Genomic DNA, 12,347 nt, shown 5'->3' on the forward strand with positions numbered 1-12,347 from the left:
ACATGGAAGCACCTGCTGTTCTGGCAGCCCCTCCTGCGGGATGAAAAAGGAGAGGAGGTGGTTTCAGTTCGCCTTTGAGGCTCTGTGGTAGGGCCAGGGGGAGGCAAGAGAAGAGGGCAATCTGCAGGCTGCCCTGGGAGGTCTGTGTATCCTCTCCTGCAGTCAACATTTTGCCTGCTGACACTTCCTCTCTCTTGCCACTTCCCCACTCATCTGCTCAGACAGTTATTTGATTGATCTCACCTACCAGTGCCTCACATTTTTACCAGCAAGCTTTCTAAGAGGCAAGACTGCCATTTGCACAACTCTCCAAAGACATTTTAATTTTTTTTTTCTTACTATTTACTATTCCTTTTTGCTGTCTTACTTTCTTACACTTACTGCTTGCTACTCTTGCTCTTTTTGACTACGACTGAATTTTATTTAGGGACATGGTTTATTCTATTTAGGGAAATGGTTTAGTGGGTGAAGTTGATGGTGGGGGGACAGTTGGATCAGCTGATTTTGGAGGTTTTTCCATCCTTAATGATTCTGTGATTCTTCTATGATTCTATGAAGCTGAAGTAGACACCTCAGTAGCAGCCCCTATGACAAGATATTGCACTACATCTGAACCCATGCAGGCGCTTGCACCTCCCTGAGATTTTCTTCAGCAGTTTGGCACACCTTCTTTCCATGGTTTCACATAATGACCGGCTCCAAGCCAACATCTCTCTTCACCACCAGCATCATTGGAGACATACTGCACACCCACCCACACCTTTTGCCAAGCCTCTCACGGGTTGCCCTACTGGTAACGGTGGATTGAATAACTTGTTTTCTTGGGAACAGTGAACACAGTCTTGCGCTGTGATTTCTTGCAGCTCTTTCTTCATGGCTGCATTTGCAGTGTGCTCTGATGAACAGATAACTTTTTATAAGGGCATACAGTAGCAGACACTTTCCTATCACTCACTAGTTCTTTAAACAGTTTGGCAGCAATTCCATACGTGCTCTCGTCTTTTCATTCACTTTTAAAAACCTGTTTCTCCTTGAGTAATGTCACTTTCATACAGTCTTTTGCTAACAGCTTGACTAGCATCATCTGATACACAGGAGTACAGTATTTCCATTTTCAAGAACCCGCTGCTGTACATAATAGGAATCCTTTCATCACACAGTATTACTTTTCATCTTTGTCAGTCACTGATTGCAGTCCAACGACCTTTTCACTTCCCTTTACAATGAGCCTGTTTACAATTATAAACCATTTCTTGCTTTCATCTCACTTGCTTCTTCCATTTCCAGTCTCTTCCTTTGCAAGGGCTGTGTCCCGTCACATCTCATCGCTGTTACCTCTTCATTTGGAAATGGTCTCGTATCTCATTTTTCCTTCTCTTTCACCCCTAGGCAGCAGTATGGGCTGCAGGATTATTGGGAAATTCAGAATGTTGGATCTCCTCCTCCCAGTAGAAGAAAACACAAAGTTAGAGCAAGAGAAGCTCAAAGTTATGCTACTGCTGCAGATTATTGTTACAGTGTTTGATCCAGTGAGAATCTTTCAAATTCTTTTGCAATGCCCTCTCAAAAATGCAAGTTCAATTTTATGTGAGTGCTAAATGCAGCTGTGACTTCTCACTTCTTTCAGTCATAAGCTGTACGTGACACATTCTTGGGTGGCAAAAAGGAGATTTCTGACTGAAGATCAGCTCAGCATGTTGTTCCTGTAATTAACACAGAGGAAAACTCAAATCTTGTTTCAGAAATGCTTGAATGCCTTGAAACACAGGGATGTTCTGACAGCTGGGTATCCAGTGGGAATTTTGGTTAAGAAATTAATACAAATGGAGTCATTTTTCTTCAGGCCTTTTGCTAATGAGGACAATGGATGAGTGAAGTGGGCATAACTCCACCAAATGGTACACTGGTCTTTTATTTCTGGGTTTGCTCATAGGCAGCAGTTAAAACTGGAGGGAACATTGCCAGCAGAGCTGCACAGTGAGTATTAATCTATTAATCTATTATTCCTCTGCTGAAAGAGGCCAAATGCAACAAAAATTTGAATGAGTGCTCCACCGCTCTGTTCTTTACCATATTAAGACTGTTTTTCATGTCATCCATTCATTTTGGTGCCTACAGCTCAGTTTAAGCAAGTAATGAATGGCCAAATACAGGAATCCAGAAATCAGGGATGTCTAGGGCATGGTGCGCTGTACAGCCAAAGGAAGCATCTAGAGTAGGTGTATGGCCACAGTCCTCAGCCATGAATTTTTTGTGCTAAATAGTGAAAGGAAAATTGTTTTGCCTGGAACTAAAATGGCAAAGGTATTCCCAGTATCTTCGTACATTGTATTATTTGTTTATTTTTAACCAGGTGGCTGAGGTGAGCCTCTTGAAGGAATAGATCCCTGCCCCAGGGAGCTTGTAAAAAGGGCTTATTTACATCAAGCAGCATGTGAACAATTCACTGCTGGAAGCACCTCAGCTATGTTTGTAAATAACTGCTGCTCTCTGACAGTAAATGCTCCTGGTTTGTTCCCTGTATACATGCAATGGTATTATGTAGATGGCTGTATCTGAGCAACATCTTTACATTATACCTTAACTTGTGACTGTTTAATATTCATACTGGAGAAAAAGCAAAAGACTTTGAAGTTTGACCTTCAAGGGTGATTTCAGTCTTGGATCCCGGGACATTTTTTTTTTTTTTTTTTTTTAGAGAATAGCATCTGATTTTGAACATTAAGAAATTTGAACTTTAAGGTTAACATTTTAGTGAGCATATAATGTATCTGAAAGCAACATCAGGCAAAAGGCTGCCTCGATACCATCATTTAAAATCCACAATTAATGATTCCAGCAGGTTAGAGGACACAAGAAACGGGTTTCATTCTCTCTAACTTTGGTTGCCTGAAATACAGAATTTAATCTGTGTTGGCCCCTCTTCTGCAGCCAGTGGAGAGAGATGGCATCTTCAAAGCGCAATATGGTCTCGCTAAAGCAGGTGCCTAATTGGTGCCAGGAATCTAAATCAAATGTCAAAATGCTCTAAAGCTTCACGTCTGAGTTAGACAAGATGAATTGCCCTATGGAGTTTCTTGCCCTAGTCCTCTGTGAAAACTAGACAGCTAGCTAAGTGTACAGGCCAAATTTTTTAATGGTTACATGTAGATGTGATGAATCCCACATCAGAAATGATAGCTATAGAAACTGCCCAAATTAGATCCCTTTTGCATATTTGGCTCTCCATACAGTTAGCAATATTTAAGAAAGAGGGATCAGCTGAACAGTGCCTTGGAGAGTAAAGGCTCCTGGTTCATGCCCAAAGAGCACAAGGGGATGTAAAGGATATGAAGCATTTTGCTTTGCATCACAAACCCAGCAAAACCTTTGGAAATTAGATCCATAGCAGCATCTATTGACAGAATGATGTACCAGGTTAGTTGCTTTCAACAAGTACAGTGCACAGCCTAACCTTGAGGCTGGAGCTAGTCATAGCTTTATGTGGAATAACTAGAGTTATTTTTCCCCTAAGGTTAGAATATGTTCAATCTTTTACATTTTCCAATTTACTGTTCTCTTGTATAACCAAACTGTGCTTCAGCTATTACTGTGAGAATGAATTGTTCAATAGTTGTGAATCTCTGAACATGCTGAATATTAAGATGCATTAACATCTCACACAGCTGACAGTGAAGTACTCTGAACTATATAACTGTGTATTTAAGGTCTGTTAAAATATTGCCATATAGGTATCACACACATAAATATGCCTACAGCTCTGTCAATTACAGCTGCAGCTACATCCTGAAGGCTACATTTTCAGCAAATTACTTTTGCAAATGATTCCATGTTTTCCATAAATAAGTAAATACATAAAACCCAGATGATATTATAGTTTATCTAAAATGTAGGTACAATTTTGTTCATAGCACGTTTGCCAAGTCAGTAGGCTTGTAGAAGGATTCCTAGCCTTCCTTTTGTAAGAAGACACTTGAGACAATGTAGGATAGGGAAGATTCCCTTTTGGGTTTAGAGATGCCTTTGCAGTGTAATGAAGAGACGAAAGTATTCACTGCAGAAATTACAACAGCTGGATTGAGCAAATAGTGTGAAATCAATTTTGGTTGGGAATATTATGTTTTACAGCACCTCAGGAAAACATGATGTCATTTGTCCACACGTGAACTGTTTCACAGTCTTAAACTGGGAAGACTTATGCAGCCACATGGTTTCAGTTATCAATCATATTACATAGCTCTACATGCCTATACCTGCCAGACACAGCTGAGTTTATGCCTGGAGGAATACAAACTGTGCCCCTGAAAACACTTTAAATATGTGCATAATTTAAAGAGTACTAATAGCACCATTGATACAAGGTAGTGCTGAAGTTAGCAGAGTTAAAACAGATGCTTAAAGGCTCTAGATTTAACAGAGATCTAAAAGCCTTTTATCTTCATTCATAGAAAAATGACATGTTCTGAGTGAGTCTGCAGAAACATCCCACCAGTGACTGTCCACCAGCATTGCCTGCAGGGTCCCAAGGAACCCCATATGGACAGCAAGCAACTTGCAGCTACAGATCTTCAAATCTGAAGTGCTACTACCAGCCTGTCTTCTCAGGTAGATAATCACCAATTTTAAAACAAATTATATTATTCTCCCACTCTTAAATCAATGTACTGATGTGGTTTAGATTCTGGGGAACTGTGCTGTCTGTCATCTGTGTGCATTACTGAAGTCTAAACACTGCACTCAAAATTATAACACGATTAAACTTGGAATACAGTAGTAAAATGGTTATTAGCTTTGTTGTTGTTGTTGTTGTATTTTCATAGTGCTCTCCACTGCCCACATATTTCTTATTTTTTTCCTTTGCAACAGTGGCTTTTGGGATGAGGCCTGAATCCTGCTCTAGTGGATCTTCTCTTATACACTTTGCATTAGCAATTTCTTGCTTCACTGCTCCTCCACTATGAGACAAGCTTTAAGATTTAGTGATCGTATAGCAGAGTTGAATAACAGCACTTCCATTTCCTTTTACAAAAATTGGCACCTCTTTTGCCTTCTGAGAGTCCTACTCACTCAGATGCACCTAAACATAAATTACAATACAGAAAGGCAAAAGTAACATCAGACTTTTCAAAAACAGCACCTAGGCATCTAGGCATCTGTATTTTTAGGAATAGAAGAATAAAAAAAAAAAAGATACATTTTCAGTCAAAAGAGATTATTTTTCAATCCACAGTAGTTCAGCAAAAATTATTATTATTATTATTATTATTTTTTCTGGGTAGGCATCTGCTTTTTGCAGTTCTGTTTTACTTGGGAGGGATGAACGAGAAGATGGAACCCTTCAATCTCCCATGTTCTCTTCTGGTAATTCATTGCAGTTTTGTCTTTTCTCCTTTTACTTTAGTTTTTAAGTGTGGCTTTTTATGGCCCTTGGAGACTACTTGTTCAGCAGATCCTTTCAGAGCCAGGTAGCTGCTGTTGGAGGCTTGTCCTGCCAAGGACTGGACCCTGTGATTCAAATTGTTTCTTCTAGTCATATTTTGTGCGTCTGTGTTCCCGTGGTTTAAGGGTGGCTAGACATATAAAAGCTCTGTTTAGACCAAAAGTCTGCCTCTGACAGGTAATATGGAAGTGTATAAGAACAAAAATTCCCAGCTTCAGGTAACCAGCAATTTAAACATTGACAGACCTAGAGAGAGCAACCGGACTATTGTTACCCTTTGATAGCATCTACTGGCTCTGTCTTCCATGAAGTTGTCTCTTTTTCCATCCTTTCAGATGTATAACCTGCACGTCCTTCAGTCACAAGCTCCAGAATTCACTTACATCTTGACCTTCACTTTCCTTTAAAAGTACTATTTTCTCAGTTCACTGGGTAGGCATTCCTGTATTGAGAGAAATAGTGAAAAATCATTGCCTGCTTACCTTCTCCAGATCATTTTCTCCCTTTGCCTTTGGTTTTGCTAGCAGATGAGCCTGGTTTGTAGAGGCTCTCCTTATGTGGGAACTGCAGCACAGTGGTGATTGCTCTTATCTTTCTCTGCAGCCTTCCTACTTCTGTTAAAGTCATTTGCAGATACAGTGATCAGGCCTGTGCACAGTCAACAATGGGGACATAGTAACCATTTGTGAGTGGTGTACTTATGTTTTCTGACTTGTTTGCCTGTTATCTTCAAAAAATGTTAAAGATCAATTTGTCTGTACAATTTCCACTGACTGTCAAGCTGATAGTTTCAGAGAACTTTCCACATACCTCTTTCCTGAGTGCAAATAGCTAGTTTAGAGCACATGTTTAAATAAGCTTCTACCTTTCTGACCTCGAATTTCACATTAAATTTATTATCATTTTGCATGACAGCCATTTTGTAAATGAAATATTTCTACACTACCGTCTTCACTTTTTTTCCTATCCTGAGTAGTTCTGTAAAATCAGTAAATTTGGGGATCCTTCCAGATCCACTGCACACCAACAATGCCTGCAAACAATGCCTGCAAACAATGCCTGCAAAGATCTCTATGAGACCCATGGCTAAATTCCCCCACTGGAAAAAAAATGAATTTGTAACAGGACTGTCAAACTTCCTCAAAGAAAGCTTACTGCTTTTAAAGACCTAACTAAGAGAGTTTGGCAAAAGTTTTTAAGAAATCCACTTATTGCTCATGATCTGCAGTATCCTTGTTTACATGTTAATCAACTCTTCAAAGAAAGGTAATGGATTTATGAAGCATGATGTCCCTCCACAAAAGTCATATGGACCCATCTCCAACATAATATATTTATTCCTGGGTCTATTAATTCTATTCTTCAATATAATTTCCACCGATTTCCCCAAGATGGAATTCAGATTTCCTAGTTTCAGGTCAACAACTCTGTAAAAAAATTGGCATCATCCTTAACATCTCCACCAGTGAGGCTGGTATCTGTAAGTTACAAAACGGAGTTGGTTGCTCAGCAGTTTCGTACATGAATTCCTTTAGGACTCCTGAGTGAACATTATTTCGTCCCGGAACCTGATTTGTTGCAACTTATTATATCATTTGTTCTGAAATCTTTTCCTCTAACATGTCAGTCTGGGACAGATTATCACATTCTTCCCCCATATAAAATACTGTGCTTCCTGAGCCTCCTTCAGATCCTCCACCATGAACACTAGTGGAAAAATTCATTAAACATTTTTAGCCTTATCTTCCATAAGCACTCCTTTTACATCTTGATCATGTATCTGCCTGACTAACTAGCTGGCAAGCTTCCTACCTCTGAGGTGTTTAAAAAGATTTTTCTATGAAACACTTTTATGCCTTCAGCAAATTGCTTCTAAAAATATTTTGGGCTTCCTTTTTTTTTTTTTTTTTTTTTTTTTAGTTTAACTTCCCAGGTTTATGATTTTTTTTTTCTCACTTGGATTAAACTTCTTGTTCGTTGCTTTTACTTTCATCAGCTTTCTTTACTCCGTTGTTTGCTACAACTGACATGTTATTTTTTTTTTCCTTTAAAAGTTTTTTTTTTTTTGTAGTTATTGCTGGCTTAGCAAGAGCCTCTAATATGACATTTTAAAACAATTTCCACACCATACAAAAACGTTTACCCTTTTGTCTGTCACATTTATTTTCCTCTTCCCCAACTTTCTCTGTTCTAAGTAGTTCACTTTCTTGAAGTCAAATACAATTCATGTTAATTGTTTGAACTCTTTTGCTCCTATGGGCATAGTTACTGTGCATGTAATATAAGAATATATTACAGCCTTTTTGCAGGTCTCTTTGAAGTGAGACACTTCTTAGAGCTGCTGAGTCAATACTGTCTTTTTTTCTTGTGGACTCTTTGAGCTATGATGATATGTAATCAAAAGTGGGCCATGTCTATGTTTTTTTTTCTAAAGCAGTCCTGAGGATAGGACAGAGCAGGCACCTCTAACACTGTTCTGTACAACAGCTGTCCCCTGGGACCTTTGAGTACCTCTAGCAAAGTCCTAATAATGCTTATCAGCTATCTGGCCATGCTTTATCACACACATATGATTCCATCCTTCCACTCTACTGAAAGAGTCTGTTTGATTTAAGCGCCAGTATCTTGGAGCAGAAGGAGGGAATGTCAAATGAATGGAAATTTAGGATCTGAAGTCTTTCCACAGTGTATTCAGATCAATGAGGAGAGAGAAGTCATTCATTCCTTACAAATCCTTACAAATAAGGAATCCTTGTATGTTATTTCCTTAACTCCCTAACTGTGGGCTCTGGGCAAAGAATAGACCTTCCGAGTTAGTTCCTGAGAGCACTGTGTTTTCATGTCTTTTGTTTATCAAGACCCTTCCAAAGCTTCAGGTGCTCCAGCTCCCACCTTGTCTAAGGGTACTTTGAAAGTGGGCACTGAGAAGCTTGCTCTGAGCTGACAGTTCTGAGCTGTACTTCAAGTCAAGAACGGGGTACCTGCTGTCTGTGAATGGACCGGGAAATACAGCTACTCTGGGTGTTTGATTAATCTTGGCATGTCATCATGGAGATGAGGCAGCGCTGCTTCTAGGGGTTGTCACTCATAAAGTCCTTTCTTAATGAGAATTTATGAGTCCTCAGAGGGACAGAAGGAAGCGAGCTTCCCTTCAGACATCATGGCAGTAGACACCCCATGAAGGTGTCTTGACAGAGCTGTGGATTCTGTGAAGAGGAATGCCATTTGGCTTGCTTAAAAAGAAAGAGAGATATAACATTACAGAGGATTGGAAAGAGCAGGTGCTTTTTCACAAGTGTTGCCTTTCCTTGAGTTTTATTTAAAAAGTTCTGCATAATTTTCTGAATGAACCAATGACTTGGTTCTCATTTGGCTTTGCTTTCCTTCTGATGTAGATCTTGTCTGTTCCAGAGAGTTTCAGAAATTTACCCTTTTGTCTTTACTCAACCATTCTTTCAGGTGTATCTTTTCTCTGGTTATGAGCATGGTTCAGGGGGCATTTCAGACTACAATTTAGCCCCATGCCTAAAAGGTCATGTTTTGTCTTTTCTGCTTCTCCCCTTGATATTGATATTATCATGGTCCACAGCTATCAGATCCTTTTTGGTATTGCGTAAGAAACTGACTAGATGCCTTCAGAGGTCCATCACTGTTACATGTGGCAGACAAATCTTTGGACCATTTTCTGTGGCATCAGAAACCGGATTATTCATGTGCCTGACAATTGAATCTCTGCAGGGTATCTTCTTAACAATGTAAGCTAGATTTCTTGTCCTCAGACTGATATCTTTAGTTCAAGAGAATATATAGATACTGTCTGGTTCAGGGAACACATTTCCTGGAGATGTTCAGTGGATGCTTCCCTTACACAAAACTTGCTTTGTCTTCGGTAGCACAGGGGCTGTTTGCCCACAGCTGACACTGTGCTATGATGTTTCTGTGAGCACTCATAGTTTTCTAGCTCCCCAAGTTCCTTCTATTTGTCACATTTACCAGGGCCAGGAGCTTGGTTTCTATGAGTGCACCCCATTTGCTCAGAGGGCAGATAATTGCGCAGACGATTCTTGCACATTAAGCGAATCAAGTAGCTTCCACTCTTTTTTTTTGGCCTCATTAGATAGTTTGCTTCAAGCTTCTACAAAGGAGATAGTTAATTAAGAGTAATTAATCTATCTTTGCAGTGCCCAGCACTCAAATGGGAAACAAACAGGTACCTATTTATCATTTTCTCTGACCAGCTTTATACTTGATCCAGTTAAAGATTGTTCATTAAATCTGTGGATGTAATTCAAAGTCAGAGTTTAAACTACCAAGCTCCAGGATTTACTAAATTTTAGTCAACAAGGGCTTATACTGAACAAGTTCTAAAACTGAGCTCCTTACATCTGTTTTTATCTCAGTGCACTCTGCCATGCTGGCAATGTTTCAAAATTTCATTGAGCTTAAAACATAATTAACTATATAATTTCCTCCACACACACACTTAACTTGAAATGTAATTCCCCTTAAGACTAGGGACATATAAATTCTAGAATTCTGATCTCTAGAACTCAAATTTACTCTTTCTGTGTTTGAACTAATCAGCTTGGAAATGCAGATTTAATTCTAAACAGTCTGTTGTTATTGCAGAGTAATTTCAGACTGTATATCTGAATCTGGAGATATCCAAACTCAGTAAAACAGTGCATCCAAGTTCTGATGTGCACATAGATGCCAGTTTAGTTAGCATGCGTTTGTCTAGAAAGAGTTTAGTCATTCATACTGAGACTGTCCTCCACATCTGTGAGACAAAATGAGATCTACAAGTCTGGATTACCTGGGGAGCTGGAGTGATCATGGCCACCTTGCTCTAACATTGCTGTTTAAATCAGGCCTCTGTCAGCATCTGATAGTCTCCTTAAATCTATGTGTGGATATAAAACCATGGACACATCTTATATCCTCGAGAGGAAGATGAATCTTCCTAAAATGTGCTTCTTACAATTATGTTTTATGATCCTATTATCTTATGAGTGGTACAGTACATAAGCTCAGCACCTTTGAAAATGGCATAATATATACTATCGACAGATGACATGAAACAACAGATTTGTCAGCACAGATTTGTAAGGAGTGTGGGCTGAAACGTAAAAGATGGCTCTGTCAGTAGGCTAAATGGTTCATTCTCCAAAACAGGAATCCCAATTTAAGAGCTGTTATATAATGGTTGACTGGCACTGGAAGATCATTTGAGACATAATTATCCAGGAATGATTTTGATCTTAGTAGTCAATTCAGCTTTAGCAACCTAGAGATTATTTTCATACAATTGCCTTCTGTGAGTTGTATGGATTTTTTGAAAACAAGCAACTGGATTCCCCTTGGTTTAATTTTTGATGTCCTCTAAATGCCTTTGCCATCGCTCCAAGTCTTGTACAGCTGAAAATGGCAGTTTCTCTAGGATGTGGGGTGAGTTAGCCTGGGAACTGTACTGTCTTACCCATGAAACACAGTTCACAGTACCAGTCTGAGTGTGAGCCAGCTGGCAGCTAATGCCAGTGTCACTGCCATTGCTGCTGTCTTGTACACCTTCCCTTCTCAAAGGTGTGCTTTTCCTGTTCAGAGAGGTTATGTCCACCTGAAATGGGCCAATTTTATTTCTGGATGATGTGTATTTCTTCACTTCCAGCTTTAAGAAGTCCACTTATCTGTTGGTGCAAAGCCCTTATCACCAAGGTACTATGCATATTTATGCAAGGTTTTGCTCTTGTAGCAATGTCTAAGGTCTCTGTTCAGGAACTGTTACCCCATTGCTCTAAGCGTGATTCAATAATGAAGCCTCAGATTGCAGCAAAGGAAGTCCTAGTAGGTTTAGGAAGTGGGAGTGATGTAGCACTGGAATAGCGGCCCACATGTGGTAAGGCCGTGTATGGTGATACACTCATGGTAAAGTAAGAACAGCGGTTTCAAAACAAAAAGCACATCCTTGGTGCTAAAGTACATGGCATAGACACAAAATAATGCTAAATCAGTTCTGACATAGTCTGTTGGAAATCCCCCCTCAGAGGCTCTCTGCAATATGCTTTAGATCACGCCCTTTGAGTAATACCCAAATGTTAGCATTGGGCATAATGGGTGCAACTCTATACCAGCAGAAGCTGGCATGTTGTTTGTAGCCAGAGAAAAATGCTGTTCAATACACAGGATGAAAAACTCTCTTCCCATTCTCAGTTTGTTATCTTAACTTATGGACTGCTACATGCGCAATTGGGTGTTTATGCTTGGCAAATGTGAAGTTTAATGTTGGATGCATTTTGCAGTCTTATGCTAAACCACAAGGTGGCACTGGAAGATTGTAATAATCCAGCGTAATTAACACCTCCCCCCCCCCACGTACCCCCCCACCATCCCTTATAAATCTTTGACAGAGACAGTATGATTTTTTACATTAAATGATGTAAACCAAAGGAATTGGTTACTTCTCTTTCATCTGATTTTTGGCTTTACTTTCCAATAATTTTTAGCAAAGTTTTCTCAAGAGTAAAATGGAAATGCATGTGTGTGCAGTACAGCTATTGCATCAGCACAGCAAAGTAACTCAACAAATCAACATTCCTTTGTTTTTAAATATATATTCATTAATACCGGTGATCCTGACAGCTGTCTTTTTGCAGCCAAGTATTCATACCTCAGCAACAGCTGCATGCAAAAGCAGGAATTTCATTTCTTCTGTAATTTATTTGATATGTTGCCTGAAGCCTTCTCTCCCCTTGTAAAGCAAAGACAAAAGTCTATTTCAGCCTTTCATCAAAGGTGAAAGTTCTTCTGAGATTTGTCCATTTCTAATAAAGATTTAAGAATGTTCAGGTCTAAAATATCTCATTTTGTTTTCATAGCAGATGTAGGCTTGGCTAGGCAAAAACAATTA

Source organism: Aythya ferina, assembly GCF_964211825.1.
Source record: "Aythya ferina genome assembly, chromosome: 2".
Taxonomy (NCBI): Eukaryota; Metazoa; Chordata; class Aves; order Anseriformes; family Anatidae; genus Aythya; species Aythya ferina.